Source organism: Bufo bufo, chromosome 1 (genome assembly GCF_905171765.1).
Source record: "Bufo bufo chromosome 1, aBufBuf1.1, whole genome shotgun sequence".
In the NCBI taxonomy this organism is placed as follows: Eukaryota; Metazoa; Chordata; class Amphibia; order Anura; family Bufonidae; genus Bufo; species Bufo bufo.
The window spans coordinates 834,347,513-834,357,768 of NC_053389.1; the positions used below are offsets into that span (position 1 = coordinate 834,347,513).

General features: G+C 49.6%; 1 pseudogene; it reads left to right on the plus strand.

Annotated features, from left to right (window-relative positions):
- The first annotated feature begins 9,725 nt into the window (after positions 1 to 9,725).
- LOC120987350 lies at positions 9,726 to 9,848 on the plus strand (annotated as a pseudogene).
- Positions 9,849 to 10,256: the final 408 nt, after the last annotated feature.

Sequence of the window (10,256 nt, forward strand, 5' to 3'; positions counted from 1 at the left end):
GCATGGCAAATGGATATGGATAGGGAAATGAATTAAAAAAACATAAAAGACCATAAAAAGAAAAAAATTAGGAATGATGTAGGAGGAAGAGGTTGAGGAGGCGGTGAATGGGTGGATGTGGCCGTGTAGGCTCACGTGGCGGTCTAGGTGGAAGCGGCGGCAAAGGAGGAATAGGTAGCCAACACAGATGTGTGTTATTTTGCATTTTTACATAGGGGTATCCCCAAAAATATTGGGACATATAAAAAAAAATTAAAAGGAATAAGTGCACTTGAGTACAAGGATGGATGGTTGAGGCTGTTAGAACTGTCTATTCTGCACAAGGTACAGACAAGTCTTGTGGGATCTAGGCCTGGTTCATTTTGAGCTTGTCCACGTTGGCTGTAGACAGGCGGCTGCGTCTGTCTGTAATGACGCTTCCTGCCATGCTAAATACACGTTCAGAGAGTACACTGGCTGCAGGGCAGGCCAGCACCTCCAAGGCATACAGGGCAAGCTCTGGCCATGTGGACAATTTGGAGACCCAGAAGTTGAATGGGGCAGAACCATCAGTCAGTACGTACGTGTAGTCGCGTGCACAGGTACTGTTCCACCATGTTGTTCAAATGCTGCCTCCTGCTAACACGCTCCATATCAGCAGTTGGGGCCGGTTGTTGCGGCAAGGTGACAAAGCTTTTCCACATATCGGCCATGCTAACCCTGCCTTCTGAGGTGCTGCCACTGACGCAGCTGCGTTGGCGAGCTCTTCCTCCTCCCCTGCCTTCGCCTTGTGCTTCCACTTGTCCCCCGGCGTCAGTCGGGAATGCTCTCAGGAGCACGTCTATCAGAGTGCGCCTGTAGTCGCGCATCTTCTGATCACGCTCCAGTGAGGGAATTAAGGACGGCACATTGTCTTTGTAACGGGGATCCAGCAGGGTGGCCACCCAGTAGTCAGCACACGTTAAAATGTGAGCAACTCTGCTGTCGTTGCGCAGGCACTGCAGCATGTAGTCGCTCATGTGTGCCAGGCTGCCCAGAAAAAAGGACAAGCTGTCCTCTGTGGGAGGCGTATCGTCTGCGTCCTCCGTATCACCCCAGCCACGCACCAGTGATGGGCCCGAGCTGCGTTGGATGCCACCCCGCTGTGAACATGCTTCATCCCCATCCTCCTCCTCGTCCTCCAGTAGTGGGCCCTGGCTGGCCAAATTTGTACCTGGCCTCTGCTGTTGCAAAAATCCTCTTTCTGAGCCACTTCTAAAAGACTGGCATGAAAGTGTTAGAGATGACCCCTCTTCCTCCTCCTCGTCCTGGTCCACATCCTCTTCCATTATCGCCCTAAGTGTTTTCTCAAGGAGACATAGAAGTGGTATTGTAACGCTGATAACAGCGTCATCGCCACTGGCCATGGTGGTGGAATACTCAAAACAGCGCAACAGGGCACACAGGTCTCGCATGGAGGCCCAGTCATTGGTGGTGAAGTGGTGCTGTTCCGCAGTGCGACTGACCCGTGCGTGCTGCAGCTGAAACTCCACTATGGCCTGCTGCTGCTCGCACAGTCTCTCCAGAATGTGCAAGGTGGAGTTCCAGCTGGTGGGCACGTCGCATATGAGGCGGTGAGCAGGAAGGCCGAAGTTACACTGTAGAGCAGACAGCCGAGCGGCAGCAGGATGAGAACGCCGGAAGCGCACACAGACGGCCCGCACTTTATGCAGCAGCTCTGACATGTCAGGGTAGTTGTGAATGAATTTCTGCACCACCAAATTCAGCACATGCGCCAGGCAAGGGATGTGCGTCAAACCGGCTAGTCCCAGAGCTGCAACGAGATTTTGCCCATTATCGCACACCACCAGGTCGGGCTTGAGGCTCACTGGCAGCAACCACTCATCGGTCTGTTCTATACCCCGCCACAACTCCTGAAACACATCAGTTTTTTAGAACGGCCTGCTGACGTTTACCCCTGGCTGTGCTGAAGTTGGTGGTGAAGGTCTGTCGCTGAACGGAGGAGGAGGTAGTAGAAGAGCAGGAGGAATCCGAGTAGGAAGAGGAGGCAACAGGAGGCAAATAATGATGCCCTGCGATTCTTGGCGGCGGAAGGACTTGCGCCAAACAGCTCTCCGCCTGGGGCCCAGCCGCCACTACATTTACCCAGTGTGGAGTTAGGGAGATATAGCGTCCCTGGCCGTGCTTACTGGTCCACGTATCTGTGGTTAGGTGGACCTTGCCACAGATGGCTGTGCGCAGTGCACACTTGATTTTATCTGATACTTGGTTGTGCAGGGAGGGCACGGCTCTCCTGGAGAAGTAGTGGCGGCTGGGAACAACATACTGTGGGACAGCAAGCGACATGAGCTGTTTGAAGCTGTGTGTGTCCACCAGCCTAAATGACAGCATTTCAAAGGCCAGTATAGAAATGCTGGCATTCAGGGCCAGGGATCGAGGGTGGCCAGGTGGGAATTTACGCTTTCTCTCAAAGGTTTGTGAGATGGAGAGCTGAACGCTTCCGTGTGACATGGTGGAGATGCTTGGTGACGGAGGTGGTGTTGTTGGTGGCACATCCTCTGTTTGCTGGGTGGCAGGTGCCAACGTTCCTCCAGAGGCGGAGGAAGAGGCCGAGGCAGCAGCAAAAGAGGTAGCAGGAGGGGCCTGAGCCCTTTCTTGCTTTTGAAGGTGCTTACTCCACTGCAGCCCGTGTCTCGCATGTTTATGCAGGTTGTGCTAAGGTTCAGAACGTTAATGCCTCGCTTCAGGCTCTGATGGCACAGCGTGCAAACCACTCGGGTTGTCGTCAGCACATTGTGTGAAGAAGTGCCATGCCAGGGAACTCCTTGAAGCTGCCTTTGGTGTGCTCGGTCCCTGGTGACGGTGGCCAGTAGCAGGCAAACTGTTTTGGCGACGGCTGCTCTGCTTTTGCATCCTGCTCCCGCTTTTGCTACGCTGTTGCCTCGGTCTCACCGCTGCATCTTCCTCCGGACTCTGAAAGTCAGTGGCACGACCTTCATTCCATGTGGGGTCTAGGACCTCATCGTCCCCTGCATCATCTTCCACCCAGTCTTCCTCCCTGACGGTCTGCACACTGCAGAAAGACGCAGCAGTTGGCACCTGTGTTTTGTCATCATCAGAGACGTGCTTAGATGGTATTTCCATGTCCTCATCAGGAAACATAAGTGGTTGTGCATCAGTGGATTCTATGTCTTCCACCCGTGGGGAAGGGCTAGGTGGATCCCCTTGGGAAACCCTGCCAGAAGAGTCTTCAAACAGCATAAGAGACTGCTGCATGACTTGAGGCTCAGACAGGTTCCCCGATATGCACGGGGGTGATGTGACAGACTGATGGGCATGGGTTTCAGGCGCCACCTGTGCCCTTTCTGCAGAAGACTGGGTGGGAGATGTGACCGTGCTGGATCCACTGTCAGCCACCCAATTGACTAGCGCCTGTACTTGCTCAGGCCTTACTATCCTTAGAACGGCATTAGGCCCGACCAAATATCGCTGTAGATTCTGGCGGCTACTGGGACCTGAGGTAGTAGGTTCAGTAGGACGTGTAGCTGTGGCAGAACGGCCACGTCCTCTCCCTGCACCAGAGGCTCCACCAACACCACCACCACGACCATGACCGCGTCCCTTATTAGATGTTTGCCTCATAGTTAGTGTTCACCAAGAAAGGTAAAAAGTGGTTAAGTCTGTTAAAAAAAATTAACCGCCAATAAAAACCCTGATGTGAGGTATTGCACTAATTTATTTTTTTTAAACTCTATATGACAGCGGTATTTGTGGCCTAAATTTCACAGTAACTAATGCACGTCTAATCCCAGATGTGCAGTATATCAGAGGGTTTTTATAACCCCAGTAACCAAAAAGCCGCATTTCTGGCCTAAATGTGACACTCACTTATGCACGTCTAATCCTAGATGTGCACTATATGAAACAGATGGGTTTTTTTCACCACAGTAAGCAAAAAGCTGTATTTCTGGCCAAAATGTGACACCCACTTATGCACGTCTAATCCTAGATGTGCACTATATGAAACAGATGGTTTTTTTTCACCCCAGTAAGCAAAAAGCTGTATTTCTGGCCTAAAAGTGACACTCAATTATGCACGTCTAATCCCAGATGTGCACTATATGAAACAGATGGTTTTCTTTCACCCCAGTAAGCAAAAAGCTGTATTTCTGGCCTAAATGTGACACTCACTTATGCACGTCTAATCCCAGATGTGCACTATATGAAACAGATGGGTTTTTTTCACCCCAGTAAGCAAAAAGCTGTATTTCTGGCCTAAATGTGACACTCACTTATGCACGTCTAATCCTAGATGTGCACTATATGAAACAGATGTTTTTTTCACCCCAGTAAGCAAAAAGCTGTATTTCTGGCCTAAATGTGACACTCACTTATGCACATCTAATCCTAGATGTGCACTATATGAAAAAAATGTTTTTTTTAACCCCAGTGTCTCATAGCTGTATTTCTGGACTTGCAGACATGCAGATAGCCTGTGCTGGTGCACTATCGTTGCATAAAATGGCTGCCGATTATGTTTTGATATTGACTAACTGAAGTAAAAAAAAGTTCGTTTTCAGCAGTAGTTGGCTCAGGGCAGGCTTAAAACAATTGTGCACTGCACCCACAAAACACATTTGCTGTAGATCGCTGAGTAAAGAAGCAGTTCTTCATAAGATTTCTCCCTGATCTCTCCCTCACAGCAGCTACAGCCTATCCCTACACTAATCCGAGCAGAGTGACGGGTGGCGCTACGTGACTCCAGCTTAAATAGAGGCTGGGTCACATGCTGCAGTTGGCCAATCACAGCCATGCCAATAGTAGGCATGGCTGTGATGGCCTTTTGGGGCAAGTAGTATGACGCTTGTTGATTGGCTGCTGTGCAGCCTTTCAAAAAGTGCCAAGAAAGCCCTGAACCTGAACCCGAACTTTTACGTAAATGTTCGGGTTCGGGTCCGAGTGCCGAAAAACCTAAAGTTCGGTACGAACCCGAACTTTACAGTTCGGGTTCGCTCAACTCTACTTACAATGGCAGCCTTGTGCACTATGGGCCATACAAGACCAGCTTTACATTTTTATTATAAAACTAAAATACTTACAAACAAAAATTTCATCAAAAGTTACTCAAGAAGCACATTCCACATATTAATAATCCACAATGTAGCAGCTCTAACACCTAAATGATTTTTGTTGCGTAAATAGAAAACATAAATCTCACTTAAAGCAAGTTTGATGCATTATTTTTCATTATCAAGTCTCTCCTGAACAACAAAATATTACGAACTTTCCATAATAAGTTTTTCAACAGTTCGAGACTGGGTAAGCGCAATTATATAGCTTCCAACATTCCAAAGACTTGGCTTCTGTATAATTTGAGACTGGACAGACTTGTTCCTTATTATTCAGATGTATTAATTTTTAGCATTATCCAAACAGTCTCTTTCACAATTCTCTAGGGAGTACTGTCTAATAATCTTCTCAATTAATACATATTGCCTTGGTGGGACAATCAAGACTGGTACTGTTAAATTAATTTGTATCCATTGGCGTTTCCATAACAAATGTCCTGCTGCATACTTTAGGAAAAAAGACCAGGTATTCTCAGTTCTTTTAATCATCCTGAAGCACAGGGAAAAGAAATGCAGGTAAAGAATTTTCTTAATATATGGTATCCCTTTGCCTTCAAACTTTTTTTGTTTTCGGATTGTTGCGGATCCACTCCACTTTCTTTTGGACTTTTGCTTTGACTTCCTCCCAACTCTTTTGATTCTTTTAGATCCGGGATATTTGCTTCTCTCCAATCTCCTATGGCAAAGTCTTTGACCAACTGGAGGAGTGGCTCTGAAGAATTTGCATAGCTCTGCCCACCTGGAAGATCCCAGAAGAATCTGCATAGCTCGCCCACCAGGACAGGCTAGGCGGAAGAATGTGTGCTGCTCAAGCCATCTGGAGAAGCTAACCAGAGGAATCTCAGCAGCTACACCTTTTCGGAAGAAGCTCTTCCTGCACATAATGACCAGCATGGCCCCATGAAAACAAGTTGCAGAACAGAGAAATAACACAGAGATGTTCTACATCATGTTTGCTTCCATGGCCATATGCAAGTGTTACTGGGAGATGGTGAAAGCTGTGAGACCGGACTCTCCTTTCAATCACTTTGTGAGCAAGTCCAGAGAGAAGAAAGGAGAGTGACTGTCTCCATGTGGAACCCACACATCCCAGGTAAAGACATCGTCACCTACCTGAAGCGCTTCTCCACCGTGGTGAGGGACCCCACCTACATCTTGGACGGAAACAGCTTCTGGACCGGCAAGTGGTCTGTCATTGTCCGCTTGAACAAATACTCTACACCTCTGGATGGTGTGCAGCACCTGCCTCAGTCATTTTCTTTGGTCAACTCTTCGGGACTCATCTTTTACCCTGATATGCCGCAGATCTGTAGGAAATGCAGCAAGAAGGGCCACAGTATGAAGGACTGCAAAGAGGCCGCCTGCAGGATTTTCCGTGTGGCAGGGCACGAATCCAAGGGCAAGAAGAGGACCGCCTGCAAACTCTGCGGACAGGCAGCCCATCTGTACAAAGACTGTCCCAAGAGGGCAGGACCTACACAGGCGGTAGCAGCCAAGGGTCTGGCAAAGCCAGCACAGGCTTCAGCCCCAGCTGCCTTCTATGGCCCATGCCCCAGCCCTCCCCATTCCTCCTCCCCTCCTCCCCTCCTCCCCAGGTCCGGAGTCTCCCTGCTATCCCCACTGAGGCAACATCCTTCACTTTCCCTAGCCCTCCCTCAGCAGTCTTGTCTCCGGCCCCCCACCCCACCCAGCCACCCCACTCCCCTGCAGCAGTGCTAACCCCCCCCCCCCTCCAACCACTGCTTTGGCTCTCTCCCTCGAGGAATTTCCCCCTCTTGTCCCGGCAGGTACCATGTAGAGGAAGAGGAAAGGGAGAGACAGCCCGAGTGCTGAGTCCTCCAAAAAGAAGGTGGTGGAGGTCACCGAGGACCCGCTGTCAGAACAAGAAGAGATGGAGCAGCTGGTGATGGACCTGGTGTCCGAACAACAATCTGAAGAACTCTTTGACTCCCAAGACCCTTCCCTGCTCGACCGACTAGAGGATGAGGGCCTGCTACAGCTCCCAGAGCCAGAGGTCCTCAAAGACGGAGATCTGCCCGACAGGAGTGGTAACTAAGGTATATGGTTTGCGCTAACCCCCCTTTTCTCTTACAGTCTGTCTAATCTCAACATCTTTAGCATCAATGTAAGAAGTATCAGGAATAGGTCTAGACTGCAGACTGTGCTAACCTTTTTGCCTTCACAGGGATGTGACATTTACATGCTGCAGGAATGTGCCGTGCCTTTTTTCAGAATCAATTTATTTGGCCAAATAAGTTTGCACTTACAAGGAATTTGACTTGGCAGTTGCTTGACAGACACAAACAAAACAGTACAAGGACAGACAGTATGGATAGTGCAGGACAAAGACAGTATGTAAGTTTTAGTGGCAATAAAAGGGAGAAGTGTTTGTTTTCAGTTCTATGCTGTAATGCTTTCAAGTCATAGCAGCTTTAGCGCGGTTCTGCATGAAGCAAGGCAACTGCCTGAGGGAAAAAGCTGTTCCTGTGCCTGGAAGTTTTAGTAGCCACTGAACGGTATTTCACTCCTGAAGGTATAGGCTTAGGCATAGGCTGTAAGATGGAGTGAGCAGGGATGAGTTGGGGTCTGAGGCAATCTTAGCCGCTCTCTTGCTACACCTGCCTAGCGTGAAGATCCTGCCGGGAAGTTAAGCTACAGCCAATTATCCTTTCCGCTGTTCGGATAATGCGCTGCAGCAGGGGCGTCGTTAGGTCAAAACATTCGGGGCTTGAGCCCCGGATGTTTTGACCAGTGCCCCGAATGTATTGCTGTCACTGGAAGGGCCGGTCGGCGCTCTGACTCTCCTGCCCTACACCGGCCCCGCCGCTCACTCCATATATTTAACTCTAAAAAACTGTATGTGTAATACTAATCCGCCTGCCCTGCCTGCAGACTTAACTTTTAACTTGAAAAATCATCCGCAGCCGCTCATCTCACTAGATTCTTACAGCTCCGATAACAGCAGGCAGTGCGGGCGGCGCTCACTCACTGACGTCAGGAGCCTGCTCCTCCCACTAGGCAGCGCAGGCGTGACGTCAGTGAGTAAGCACCGCCCGCACAGGCTGGAGCTGACTAGCTGAGAGAGAGCCTGTGAGTAAGACTAGAATGAGCAAAAGTTAAATTTGCACTTGCAGGATACGGATTACTAATAGTTCAAAATGTTAATAATGTACAGTTGTACACTCCTGTGAGCGGAGGGGAGGGGGATCTGTGGATGGCACTGTTATGGGGAGGGGGATCTGTGGATGACATTGTTATGGGGAGGGGGATCTGTGGATGGCACTGTTATGGGGAGGGGGATCTGTGGATGGCACAGTTATGGGGAGGGGGTTCTGTGGATGGCACTGTTATGGGGAGGGGAATCTGTGGATGGCGCTGTTGTGGGGAGGGGAATCTGTGGATGGCACTGTTATGGGGAGGGGGATCTGTGGATGGCACAGTTATGGGGAGGGGGATCTGTGGATGGCACTGTTATGGGAGGGGGATCTGTGGATGGCACTGTTATGGGGAGGGGGATCTGTGGATGGCACTGTTATGGGGAGGGGGATCTGTGTATGACACTGTTATAGGGAGGGGGATCTGTGGATGGCACTGTTATGGGGAGATCTGTGGATGGCACTGTTATGGGGAGGGGGATCTGTGGATGGCACTGTTATGGGGAGGGGGATCTGTGTATGACACTGTTATAGGGAGGGGGATCTGTGGATGGCACTGTTATGGGGAGGGGGATCTGTGGATGGCACTGTTATGGGGAGGGGGATCTGTGGATGGCACTGTTATGGGTGATCTGTGGGGTTGCCCAGACGGCTAGGCCCTTCACTGTAGTTATTAACCCCATTCAGCAGTCCCCCATTCACTGAAGGGACTGTAGAAGGTTGTGAGTTCAAATCCTGGCAGAAACTTTTCAGAAATAGAGGATAAATTGGATTTAAATACACTGACTCGAGCATCGCGCTCGAGCACACTAGGTATTTGGCCAAACACTGTGATATGCTGAGCATCGCGATGCTCGAGCCGAACTGGTGTTCGGCCGAGCATGCTAGCACAACACCACTCATAGACATTATTCCAAGGAGCAGCCTTGGGACCCATTCGGTTGAGGCTATCCAGGAGGCTTGGCGCCTTATGAACTGTTTTAAGGACACGGTGTGGCTTGCCAGGAAATGCCTAGTGATGAACTGGGAGAGGATGTCCGTCCAGGACTGCCGCAGGCTGGTTCTCAGCATGCTCAGAGACTACTCCATCATGGACGGTCCGGACGTCAATGAAGAAGACCCCTCTCCTTCCATCCTTTTCCCCCAGTGTGTCTTTCTTTCCATAAAGCTTCGAGCCTGTGACTCCCCTCCCATTCCCTACTTCCCCACCCCCTTCCCCTACTACTTGTCCAATGCCTATTGATTGATGTGTGATGTTAGTGCGGAGCTGTTTGTGGTGTAAAGCACAGGATCTGTGTCTGCACTGTGCTCTATGCCCATGCACAAATAGTTTTCCGTGTAAGTATTTATTGTACTGTGTTTCAGCCTGCGCTGCATTGCACTATAATGAATGTTTTGTATTGACAACTGATTGCTAATAAAAGCTATTTTCAATTTTAAAAAAGCTGGTTTTGTTTTTTGTATTGCTTCTCGGCTTTTTGGCTAAGATCAAGTGTAGTATCTGTTCTTATCAGTGCAGCCTGTCTATGAAGGGAGGTCGTGTAAGGCTGAGCAATGTGACGTTGAGTAGAACAGAGAATCCCACAGTAACCCACGAGGGGTGTACAGCATGGGGGCCGTGTCAGGTCCTGTGCGAGGTCACCAAAGCTGCTGGATCGAAGCCATGAGGCTAGGTTGTGTAGAAAGCCCAAAGTGCAGAGTGCACCAAGAGTGGTGACCCTGGGGTGACTGAACTCACTGGGGGTGGGATCCTACTGAGTGAAGGCACTTTTGCACAGCACTTGCCTTTCTCACATTTTTTAGCGCACACACCTCTCTTTGCTCAGCTTCGGCCTTGAAAAGATGAGGAATTTATATAATTCCAGTCGAATATCTGGGCCGTAATGGCACACATTCACTTTATTAATTTTTTATTTTCACTGAGTGTGCACTTTACACGTTTGTTGAGGTCTAGGGTGGAAGGGGTGTGTGGCCATTTTGGTTCCTCACCCCC